This window comes from Desmodus rotundus, chromosome 12 (genome assembly GCF_022682495.2).
Source record: "Desmodus rotundus isolate HL8 chromosome 12, HLdesRot8A.1, whole genome shotgun sequence".
Taxonomy (NCBI): domain Eukaryota; kingdom Metazoa; phylum Chordata; class Mammalia; order Chiroptera; family Phyllostomidae; genus Desmodus; species Desmodus rotundus.
Genome location: NC_071398.1, coordinates 39,817,841 through 39,830,165, shown reverse-complemented (window position 1 = coordinate 39,830,165; position 12,325 = coordinate 39,817,841).

Sequence of the window (12,325 nt, the reverse complement as noted above, 5' to 3'; positions counted from 1 at the left end):
GAAGGGCGAGCGCGGCGCGGGCGGGCGGGCAGGGGCTGCGAGGGGAGAGGGAGGAAGGGAGGGCGGGCGGGCAGGCGCGCAGGCGAGCTGGGGAGAGGAGGAGGCTGCCCGCCGCCCGCCCGCCCGGCTGCGCCGCGCCGCCTTGCCTTACCGCTGCTCCCATCGGTAGGCGCCGCTGTCTTCGCCATGCGCGTCAGCTGCACGGCTCCGAGGGGATGGCCGAGGAGGAGCCGCCGCCGCCAACGCTACCCCCGCTCCCGCTCCCGCTCCCGCTCCCGCGCCCGCTCGCTGCCTGCTGCTGGCGCTGCTCTGGCCGCTGCTCTTCGCCTGAGCTGCCCGCGCGAGCCCAGGCGCGCGCCATCCCCGGCTCCCACCTTGTCCCCATGGCAACCCCGGGCCCAAGGATGCTCAGAGAGAGAGAGAGAGAGAGAGAGAGAGAGAGAGAGCGAGAGAGCGAGGGGGGAGAGAGGGAGAGGGAGAGGGCGGGGAGCGCAGGGGACACGAAGGCAGGGAGAGGCCCGAGACCCACAGAGACACAGAGACACACAGAGACAGAGAGACGCAGAGATACTCAGAGATACAACTGAGGGACAAAGTGACAGAGAGTGGAGAGGGGCAGGGATTAGAGGAGGGCACTCAGACAAGAAGAACCCCAGAGACACAGTGACACACAGAGACACAGAAAGAGACCTAGGGGAAAAGGAGGGGGGAGCAGAGGGGGACTCAATGGCAGGGAGAGATCCTGAGGTCCAGAGACTCTCAGAGACACCCCAAGACATCCAGAGACAGAGACAGAGAAAAGGGGGAGAGGGGACAGGGCAGGAAGCACAGAGGACACAGAAGCAGGGGAAGAGACAAAGAGATGCCCAGAGACAGAGACACAGAGATACACGGAGAAACATAGAGACACAGGGACAGAGAGCGAGGGATGGGGGCAGTAGGGGACTCAAAGGCAGGAGAGGCCTTAAGACCCAGAGACTCAAAAGGACACCATGAAGACTGAGACAAGGAGGAAAGGGGTAGGGGAAAGGGCGGAAGCACAGGGGACATGGAAGCAGGGAGAGACTAACAGAGACAGAGAGAGGCCAGAGACACGCAGAGGCGTGTACACGTGCACAGTGGGGTTGTGGGGTGACAGAGAGGTGGAGAGCAGCAGCTGGGGAAACAAAAGCAGAGAGAGGCACCAGGAGTCACAGAGACACCCAGAGACAAAGAGATAAAGAGAAGAGGTCTGGGGGTGGAGAAAGAGAGATGAAGAGCCAGAAAGAAGAAAGAGCCACAGAGAAGAAGACACACAGACAGGAGATACAGACAGAGAGAGAGGGAGAGAGAGTCAGAGACAGAGACAGAGATAAGAGACGGACATGCAAGAGTCGGAGTCGGAGAAAGAGCCACATGCAGACAGAGAGGAGTGAAGAGGCAAGGCAGAGTTGGAGAGAGACAGAGACAGGCACAGAGAGATAGACACAGAGATGAGAGAGACATGCTGAATCGGAGAGATGTGAAGGAACAGCCATTGAGAGAGAGAGCACGCAAAGCCAGAAAGACACTGACAGAGACCAAAAGGTACAGAGACTGAGACAGAGAGTAAAAGACACAGAGAGAGAGAGACAGGGACAGATGATGAGTGGAATGTAGACAGAAACACAGTGAAACTGATGTAGGGATTCTGAGAGGTTCTAAGAAACAGAAAGAACGACATGTGCAAAGAGAGACACAGAAGCCAAGACAGAAAAAGAGACAAAAATAAATACAGAGACAGTGAGAAACAGAAAGCCAAAGAGGGAGAGTTAGAGCCCAGGCCATGCAGAGAAGCACAGAGGTACCCAGAACGAAAGAGACAGAGACTGCAAGAGACAAAGGAAGAGACACGGAAGGAGACAGAGATGTGATGAGAAGGAGACAGACACTGGAAGAGGCTTTCTGGTGGACAGAGATCCACAGGAGACCCAAGGCAGAGACTGCAAGAGATGAAGGGAGAGTCGGAAGCAGAGAATGAGACTTGGGGGAAAGGGGATGGGACAAAAGTCGCCTAGGGAAGGCAGAAAGGGATAGGCTGGGGTGACAGCAGAGATCAGGAGAGTGACAAGTGGGGCTAGGGGTGCATCAAGGGGGAGAGGGGCAGGTGGGGGAGACAAGAACAGCCAGGGGGGAGGAGCCAGTACCCTGTCACTGAGCACCTCTCCTGTGCCAGGCACGGAAAGACTGGGGAGGAAGAAGAAGGAAAAGGGAGCTGAGGGGAAAGGGACCCTGCACCAGAGGAAAGTCTGCGCTGGGTCCGGGAAGGGCACGTGGCTCTCGCCCCCTGCTGGCAGGGGCGCGGCAGTGCAGGCAGGAGGATGGGGCTACAGAGTGGTGGTACCCAGACCCGGAGGGTGTTTGTAAGGAGGAGGAGGAGGAGGAGAAGGAGGACACGGGCGCGCGCCGCGCGGTCCCGGCTCAGCAACTGCAGCCGGCCGACGCTTTGTTACCCGCACCACTGCCCCGCAGACTGTGTGGGCACACGGGACCCTCGAGACACGTGCGTGAAAGAAACACGAGACTCACCAACTGCCCACGTGTACAGAGGCTCCCGGGACTTACACTGCAAGTACTTAACAGAAATAAATCCCAGAAACACCTACCCCGCGGGCGGACAAAGTAAGTACCGGGACCTGTGCGGAGGGCATAAACGGGGAACTACCCACTACCCTTTGTACACAGGCAGCAGCCTCCGAGAACCCGCACTGTGTGCACAGCACAGATAAACGCAGGAAACAACTGCCCTGCCCCGTGTGCACACGAGGTAGGCACGGGCACCTGCACCTCACGTGTGTGAGAGACGGAGCCACTTAATGCCCTCTGTATGGAGCAGGGTCCCTGGGCTCCACGCCGCGTGCGCACAACACAGGTAAACAAGGGACGACCTGCACCACCGCACACAAACTGGGCTCACAGCCGCTGGGGGGCGTGGACATGAGGGCTGAGGGCCCGCACCAAGCCGCTTCCTGGGACCCACTCTGTGTGCACAGTGCACATGAACGCAGCAGTGCCCTTCGGCCGCGCCTGTGAAGTAAGCAGGCGGACCTGACGGCCTCCCTGGCGGGAATGGGATGGACACCCAGAAGCAGGTTCTGGAGACCACAGAGTGCATACAACACAGGTAAAGATTTTTCTTACTGAGGCACTCGGGTCCCACTCGTAAGGAGGGAACTCAAGGAGAATGTCTGGAATGACCACACGGGGTCTGCCCACCCTGGAAGGAGCAAGAAGGAACAGTGGGCCCTACCACGAGTGTCCCTGAAGGACCCCTGAGCACCTGGTGGTGTGCGCACTACACAGAGGAGCTGCAGATGCCAGGGTGCCCTACGGAAGGGAAGCTCCAGGCCAGGGTGGCGCCAAGGATGTGCGGTCCTCTGCCTCACCCCCAGCATCTAAAAGGACCAGCACATAGTGGGGGCCCATCCCTTCTAAGAATGACCAAGTCCATGATAGTTATGTGTGCAGCAAATGCACACTGAGCACAGGGTACCAAAATTCAGGATCCAGAAATGTCGATTTGATACGTGTGAAGTCCATACTAGATGCTTACTGGACAGTACGGTGAGGGGCAGTGGTCTGCTGCTTCCATGTGACAAGTGTCTCTTAGTTATCCAGAATATCCAGGTTAAGCAGAAGCTGCCGTCCTTCACGTGCTTACCAGAGGCAGATCCGAAAGGTGGCTCAAGCAACTGTGGGTGCAGGTTGCCCCAACTGCTCTGGGGGGCTCCACCCAGCCGTGAGTCATAACCCACGAGGATAAACGCAGCCCATGTATGTGTACATGCCAGACACACGCAGCGATATACGCAGCACACTGAGCACAATGTAGGGGAAACATGTGTGCTCACCCTGCTCCTGAATGAGCTCCCGCCCCCAAAGCACTGGATTCCTCTGGGGCGTGGATGTGCGTGCGGTCCAGGTGAGGGCCATCTCTGGGTGTGGGTGCCCACACACACCCCCCTCTGCCCGTGCAAATGAAGTTGTGTGCTCAGCTCTCACTCCCTCCTCCTCATCCTGCCTGTTCATATTTCAGGAACGTGTAAAATAACAACACCTGGTCTGTCCCAAGTGCAGTGTGTTGTAAGCTATGAATACTCTTCGTCATAGGTGTGCGTCCAAACGTGCCTCCGGACAGATGCGGTGCTCACTAACGCCACGTGTCTCTTCATGCATCTGTGGTGCGTGTCTGCATGTGCGTGTGTGTGTGTGTGCATCTTTGTGCCTGGGTCACAAGTCTTGGGTCTCCTGTACAACCCTGACGATTAAAGAGGTAAGATAAGGGAAACAGAGGCACACCGAGGGAAAGAACGAAAGGACAAAGGAGGAGAGAAGTGGGGCGGGAAGGAGGGAAAGAAGAAAACTGGAACTGGAATGGGACCTAGGGAAGGGAGGGGGGGAGGGAGGAAGCCCTGGTAACAGAGGCAGTTGGGGGGAGGGTGGGTCAGGAAGGAGCAGCGGGGGAGGAGGAGAATGGGTGGGAGAGGAAGGACTGACTAGACAATGGTGAAGTCCAGGATGAGGGTGCCAAGAAGAGAGAAGAATAGAAGAAGCTGTGAATATTTCCATAATTACAAAGAGAAGATCAGTATATATGATAGTTGATCAATACATCTTTTTGCTGTCAAAAAAAATAAAGAGAGAAGGGGACTAGGAAGAGGAGAAAGGAGATGAGAAATGGAGGAAGGGAAGCGAGGGAAAGAGATAAAGTGAGATAGAGGTTTTTCTGGTCTGTACAAAATTTAGATATTCCCCCAAGGGCCTCCCATGGGACAGTTTGAGGTGGGGTGGGGAGTGAGGGAATGACAGGCAGCAGAAGAGAGAAGGGAAGAGAAATCATAATGTAGTTGCCCAGGATGGGGCAGCCAGCTGCCTCCAGCATCCTGCAAGAGATGGGCCCCTGAGGCACAGAGGAGACACACAGGCCAGGCCCCCTGTGTAGAGGAGAGGGCTCTGGAGGAGGTGGGAAAAGGAGCTGAGCGACTGGCAGACTCCCGAGACGGGGTGGGGGGCTCAAGGGGTCAGAGTTTTCTAAAGGCCAGAAGGAAGCTGCGGTGGGCAGGAGTGGGGAACTGAGGACCCAGTGGAGGAAAGAAGCTTAGAAAGGGGCTAGGACAGGCCAACTGGAACCGGCCAGAAGGGGAGGAGCAGCTGGAGGGCTGGGTGAGGGCCGCAGGCATCCTGCAGGTGGGCCCTGCCTTAGGCACACCCTGGGGTCAGAAGATCTCCCTCCCAGGTTGGCTCTTCCAGATCATTCTATTTACGAAAGGTTCACTGAGGACTACTATGTGCTAGGACTATGCTGCAAGCCGAAGACGCAAAGGTGACCGAGACAACTCTGCCCTCACAGAGAGCCTCATCTTGGGGCGGGAAGGGGGGGCGGGGGGTGACAGACAAGAAATATGCAGTTACTGATACAGCGACACAGACGAACCCCGAAGCACAATGAAAGAAGCAGGACACAGAAGACTACATGCTCTAGGGCTCCATTTATGTGAAATTCTACACAGAGCAAAACCTTAGTGACAGAAAAGCAGATCAGTGGTGAGAGGGGCTGGGCCTGGGAGAGAACTGTGGCAAAGGGCCAAGGAGGGAGTGGGGGGGGGGTCATGATTGTGGTAGTGGTGACAGGACTGTGCGTGTGTGTGTGTGTGTGTGTGTGACAAAGAAACTGTACACAAAATCGGTGAATCAAGTTGTACACTTAGAATTTGTGAATCTTACTGTACAATATTTAAGTCCTACTACAATACAGCTGACCAAAAATAAATAAATACGCAGTTAAAGCCACAACAGTAAGCCCTGAGATAGAGAAAGCACGGGGCTCTGTAGGAGCCGAGAGAAGGTTGAGAGGAGGTGAAGAAGGCAGTGAGGGAGGGCTTCTAGGAGGCGGTGATGAGACCTGAAGGAAGGGGGCGGGGGGGGGGGGGCGGTGTTTCCATGAAAGGACTTCCACGTGGAAGCAGGTGAGAGCTGAAAAAAGTCCAACATGTCCCACACATAGAATGCAAGCAGGACTACCAAGAAATGAGAGAAGACAAAATCAAGGTCCAAAATGCAAACCTGATGACTATTGGGAGCACCATGTTGAATGAGCCCCACCTGCTCCCACAAAAGGCCCACAAGAGGAAAACTATAGGACAGGACTGGAAATTTCCGATCTGCCCCTGCCCCCGCACGGAAAAGACTTCCTTCCTCTGCCATTCCAGAACTTCTTCCCTGCTCCCTTCACGTGGGGACATCTCTCCTCATCAGGAAACAGCCTCTGCAACAGGCTGAGGCCCCAGTCTGCTCATCTACCCGCGGAGTTCCCTGGCCCCAGTAAATCCCTCCCACTTGGATTCTGTGTGGCCACTGCCCCCTGGTGGCGGGAGTGATGCATTACTTAGGAAGGAAGGACAGTCCCGAGGCCAGGCCTAGTCTCTGTCCCTCCAGAGCTCAGTCCAAGCCATTCCCATTGCAGTCCCCTGTCCCAGACGACCTCTGCCTTGCTAAATCCAACAGGCTTTTCAGTCCTATCCCACTTTCCTGCTCTATAGTACATGACCACGACCGTGTTTAAAATCCTCTTTGGGGAGCTTGTTGTTAGATGGGATGCTGCCTGATTCATGTATCGCTTCCACATTCAATTAGATCTCAAAAAAAAAAAAAAAAAGTCCTCTTTGGATCTAAGAAAGCTCACTCCCTTGGTTCTCCTCCTGGGTCTCTGCTGCTCTCCCAGGGTGAACCACCCCTCCCACAACTGCCTTCTCCGTGCTGGTAACCCCCACATTTGTCTCTGGCTTAGCCCTCTCTCCTAAACTTCAGACCCAGGTATCTAGCCACCTCTTGGAGGCCCCAAAGGCACCTCAAAACCAACACATTCCACCTGAACAGGCCCCCTTCCCCACCATGCGCCCCAGACCTGGTTCCTCTCCCCGCAGCGGCACCTCCCTCCCATCCGGCATTCGACTCAGAAAGGTGGCCTCCAGTCCTGATGGCCTCTCCTCACACACCCAAATCAGGCCCCAAATCCCATCCAGTTCATTTCCTTCCTGAATATTAAGATGAATGATATAAAAATTGCCAATCATGAACTGGTTTTTTCTTACAAAACAGTAATTTCATAGAATTTAACCTGGTATTTTTCAAATCCTCTTCTTCCCTGCTTGCACTGTCCCAGTTCAGGCCTCCACACCCCCTGCTCACCTGTGGCACCTGGCCTCCCAGGCTTCAGTCCATCCTGCACATTGGCCACTGAGGCATTCTTTCTACAACCTGGCTCTGATCAAGTCGCTCCCTGCCTTCAAACTCTTTCAGGGCTCCCCATTGCCAGTGACATAAACACCAAACTCCTTAGCCAGCTTGTCAGTATACCTGATTCCCCTCCCCCTCCAGTCACTGCCCACTTCCCACCCCACACTCCCACCACAACAGACCACCACCTCTTCCTTGAATCCGAGTCCTCTTACCTCCTATCTTTGGCATATGCCATTCCCTGTAACCGAAATGTTCTTCCCACTCTTCTTCCCCTGGCAATTCTATTCGACTTCAAGGACCAGCTCGCACCTTTGAGGCTATCATAAATGTCCAGTTTATGTATTCATGCATCGATATACCCAGCCGGAGCACCTGTGTAAGTACGACCTCCATGGGAGGAGGTGCTGGGGATGCAAAGGGGGAGAGAGTACAGTTGCCACCCTCAGGAGCTCATGGTCCAGTAGGAGAGACAAACGCATCGATAAATCAAAACAGCACAATGTGCTGGGCCACGAACCCAGCCTGGGGACATTTTCTTGAGTTTTAAAAGGGGAATCGTTCTTCCGGAGTTGGAGGACCATTAACTTGAGAGAGGGCAGCGTACACCGAAGCACACCCGTGACGAAAAGCAAACCGTGTGCAGGCAGGCAGTGGGGCTGCGAACGCACAAGCTCTGAGAGAAAGGCGTTGCTGGAGAGGCTGGATGGGCCCATCCATTGGGCATCTTTTGGTCTCAGAGACCATGGGGGTTGCATAAGGGCAACTTGGCATTTTTGAGGCATTTGAGGGGGCAAGAAGAGAGACAGGAAAAATCAGGAAGCTGCTGCAATAGCTCGGGCAAGAGGTGCTAAAGGCTGGTACTATGATATTGGTATCATGGGAACAGAGGAGTCAACAAGAGTGGAAAACCTTGAGGTGAGGGAGTCAGCAGGCTTTATGTTTGGATGTAAGGGTGGAAGAGGTGATGGCCACATTTCTCACCTAGATGCCTAGGAGAATGGAGGCACCATTCACAGAGCTGGGAGAAAATAGGAAGAGGCACAAAATGTATTCAATGAAGTCTTTTTGAAACCTCTGAGGTCTGAGGTGCCCAGGGGACATGCCCTGCACCCAGCAGTCTGTGTTGGTTCTACAGTCAATATTAGGGTATATTCCCGTGCAGTAGCATGGAGACAGATCTAGGCTGAAGATTTGGGCAACATGAGCATACAGGTGATAGTTAGAATCATGAGAGTCAATGACGTCCCTCAGGAAGGACAGGTAGAAGGAGAAGAGCTGAGGACCAAGGAAGGAGCCCAGGGGAAGAAACACACTTCAAAGGCGGGTGGAGGAAGAGGAGACCTTACATGGACCAGAGAAGGAGTTGTTAGGGAGGAAGGAGATCCTTGAGCGCTAGATCATGGAAGCAGTGGTAGGCGGCCTTAAATACGTGCCCAGTGCCTCCGCCTCCTGGTTCTTGTGCCCCTGTGTGATCCCCTCCCCGTGCACGTGGGCTGGACCTCTTCTAATGAGCAGAATATGGCAGAAGTAATGAGATGTCATGTCTGAGTTTAGGTTACAAAAAGACATACGGGCCTGTCTTTCTCCATTCCCCCCACCAGCACCCCTTCTTTCCCCAGTTACTCACCCTGGGCGAAACTACGCCCTGCTATCCCTTCCACACACAGCTGGAGCCTCAAGTAGAGACTACACCCCTTAGCTGAGGGGCTCACGGATTCCTGACCTGCAGAAACTATGAGGTAATAAATGTTTGTTGTTCTGAGAGGCTACGGTTTCGGTTATTTGTTATGCAAAAGCCAAGGGAGAAAAGGGTTTTGAGAGAGAGATACTGGTCCTGGTCAACGGAGTTAAAACTGCAGGCAAACACTGGAAACTGTCCTCAGTTGTGGCAAAGGTCATTACCAAGCTGGGTTCCAATGGTTTCAGAGAGTTGAGACTCCGACGGGAGGTGAAGGCTAGAGCTGGAGAGCAGGAGTGCTCCGCAGATGCCCGCTGTTTCTGCCTGCCCAGCATCCGTTTCCCCATCCCTGTGCCATCGCCCTAATTTTTCTCTGAGTAATCACCCATGGCCTACCGGATATGACTCCATGAGACTGTCCATCAGGGTGCCCAGCTGCCCACAGGCCAATAGGAGTCCACATGACTCAAGCTGCACCAATCAGAAGCTCTCCCTGGAATCTGAATCATGAGCTTACGTGACAGGAGGCCGGAAACTGGTTAGACCTGATTCATGTGGCAGTCGGGATCCTGCGGAAGCTGCCATTCCTTCCTGCTGCTTCCATTCCTGCCATTGGCCTGGTCTCTGTCCTTTCCGAAGCCTGGTTCTTCCATCTCTCCTGCCATTGTGGGTGCCATTCTCATTTCCTTCTGATAAACTCCTTGCCTGCTTAAATGAATCAGCAAGGGTCGGTTTCTGTTGCTTGCTGCCAAAGAACCCTAACTCATACTTGCTCTTTCAAGAATTTTGGATGAAATGAGTAGGGGAACAAACAACAGGCACAGAGTGAAGGGAGCTAGAGGTCTTTTGTTAGTTTTTAAGGTGGCAGAAACTTGGATAATTTTCAGGCTAAGAAGGAAGAGAGAGATGGAAGGACTGTTGAAACAGAAAAGGGGAGAATGGTGGAGTAATATTTTGGAAATCCCAATGGGATGGGCGACATGTGGGTGGTGAGGGAGGAGTAAAACAGAGCCTGGAGATGAGATGTAAATCTGAGTATAGGTTTGAGTAGGAAGTTGAAGAAAATTGATTAAGTTGATTAGCCCTAAGTTTACTTGTTGCGACTGAAAGGGTGGGGTGGGGAAGCATTCATGGGAGAGTGGAGGCTGAGAGGAGGCTGACTGAGAAGCTGGAGCGGCTCCTGTGTTCACCGCTTTGCCACCGTTCTTCTCTGAGCCAGTCTCAGCCACAGGGACCAAGGTTCACAATGTGGTGACAGATGAGGCAGAAGGCCAAGGGTCAAAGGGAATCAAGGAAGTGCTGGTCATTTCCCATTTTCCTGTCCAGGCCCACCCTCTACCCTACTCTACCCAAGCTCCCTTGCCCTCTGAATTCTAAGAGAGTCCCCCATGGGAAGCACCAGCAGGACATTGGAGAGTGGGAGAAGAAAGCATCATTCAGGATATTCCTCCTCCTACTCCCAGCTCTGGGGCAGCACTGTGCTTCTGGCAGCTGCTGTGCTCTCCATAACTCCGGTGCCACTCGGGTTATGTTCCACGGCTCTCACCGGGCTCCAGTGACACCATCACTTCCTTTCCTTGCCCATGCAGACCTAAGGGTGGTCACAGCTTCCTGCTGCCTTCACCACCCTTGTTGGTTCGCTCGGCGCTGACCACACCTCTGCAAAGAGTCCCTTCATTAAATGATCTTCAAAATCCCAGCTGCGGTGCCCTCTGTTTCCTGCTGGGACCCTGGCTGTCAGAGAGCTAGCGAGAGACATCAGATGGCCCCATGTGAGGCTCTGGCTGGGCAGGGAAGGGAGAGAAGCTAGGAGGGGTCTGGCCGACTGGCAGGAAGCAGAGGGATCAAGGGAGTGGAGCCCTCTCTGAGTCGAGGCTGCAGGTGTGCCGGCAGCGAGGGCCGCCAGGCCCAGAAGGCAGGTGTTGGGATCGGAGTGCGGGCTACTGGGTTTCACACACACAGGACGGTAAGCACTGTGTTGTGGTTAAAATCAGGGCTTTTTAATTTGGGACCCAAGGAGTCCGGTGTTGGCATCCTGGCTCTGCCACTCTGCTAAATGTCACCCAGGGAAGTGACTTCACCTTCCTGAGTGTACATCCTCACCTTTGAAGTGAGGATATTAATACCCACCTTACAGGTTTTGTGAGGGGTAAACACATGTAACCCATTTGGCACAGTGCCTGGCATTCGGTGGATGTGCTCAGCGGATGTTTGCTACGTGCGCTGCCCCTCCAGGTAATGACTGAGTCCAAGGTGTGGTCGTGGGGGTGGGCGGATGGAGTTGGATGACGGTGAGCAGAGATGAGGTGCAAAGAGACTGAGAGGCTAGGTCACTGGGAGGAGGACCATCACGGGAGGCGAAGTGTCCCAGCAGGATGGCAGGGGCTGGGGTGGGAAGTCTGTGAGGAGGTGCTAGAGTCTTCAGGAACGAGGGGAAGTGACCAGGAGTCAACAGATGTCGCTGAGGAAATGGGACACAGGGCTGTAGAACCTGAGGACATAATGCTCACGAAAGCCAAGTTCTGTGAAGCCAGCTTAGAGCCGGGATCTGCCTCAGCTGAGTTCCCACAGCCCCTTGCATGCCCCTTTGAGATGTCCAGAGAGGGATTGGGCATGACCCGCCCTGTAGTATCAATAGCTAGAATAGACGCATACCTTGGTGAAGGGTTATCGAATGGCTTGGGGGTAAGGAAGGGGAAGTACTGGGTGACATTTAGCAGAGTGGCAGAGCCAGGATGCCAACACCGGACTCCTTGGGTCCCAAATTAAAAAGCCCTGATTTTAACCACAACACAGTGCTTACCGTCCTGTGTGTGTGAAACCCAGTAGCCCGCACTCCGATCCCAACACCTGCCTTCTGGGCCTGGCGGCCCTCGCTGCCGGCACACCTGCAGCCTCGACTCAGAGAGGGCTCCACTCCCTTGATCCCTCTGCTTCCTGCCAGTCGGCCAGACCCCTCCTGGCTTCTCTCCCTTCCATGCCCATCTTATTTAGTGTTGGCTTTATTCCACTTATATAACCTAATCACTAAAAAAGCAAACAAACAAACAAAACACCCCTTGCCCTGACTGGAGTGACTCAGTGGGTTCAGCGTGGTCCTGCAAACTAGAAAGTCACCAGTTCAATTCCCAGACAGGGCACATGTCTGGGTTGCATTTAATTTTTTAATTAAAAAAAGAAAAAAATAATTCTTGTCCAATTTAAATGAATGTTTTCTGCCACCATTATGCACCCTATTTCACCTACCTAGAATATCTTTGCCCATTCTATCCACCCAAAGACCTTCTATTCCTCATTCAAGGATAAGCAAAAATTAATCATCAGGGAGAATAAAAATAAACCACAAGGATCTACTACCACACATCTGTTAGATTAGCAAATTTAAAGCAT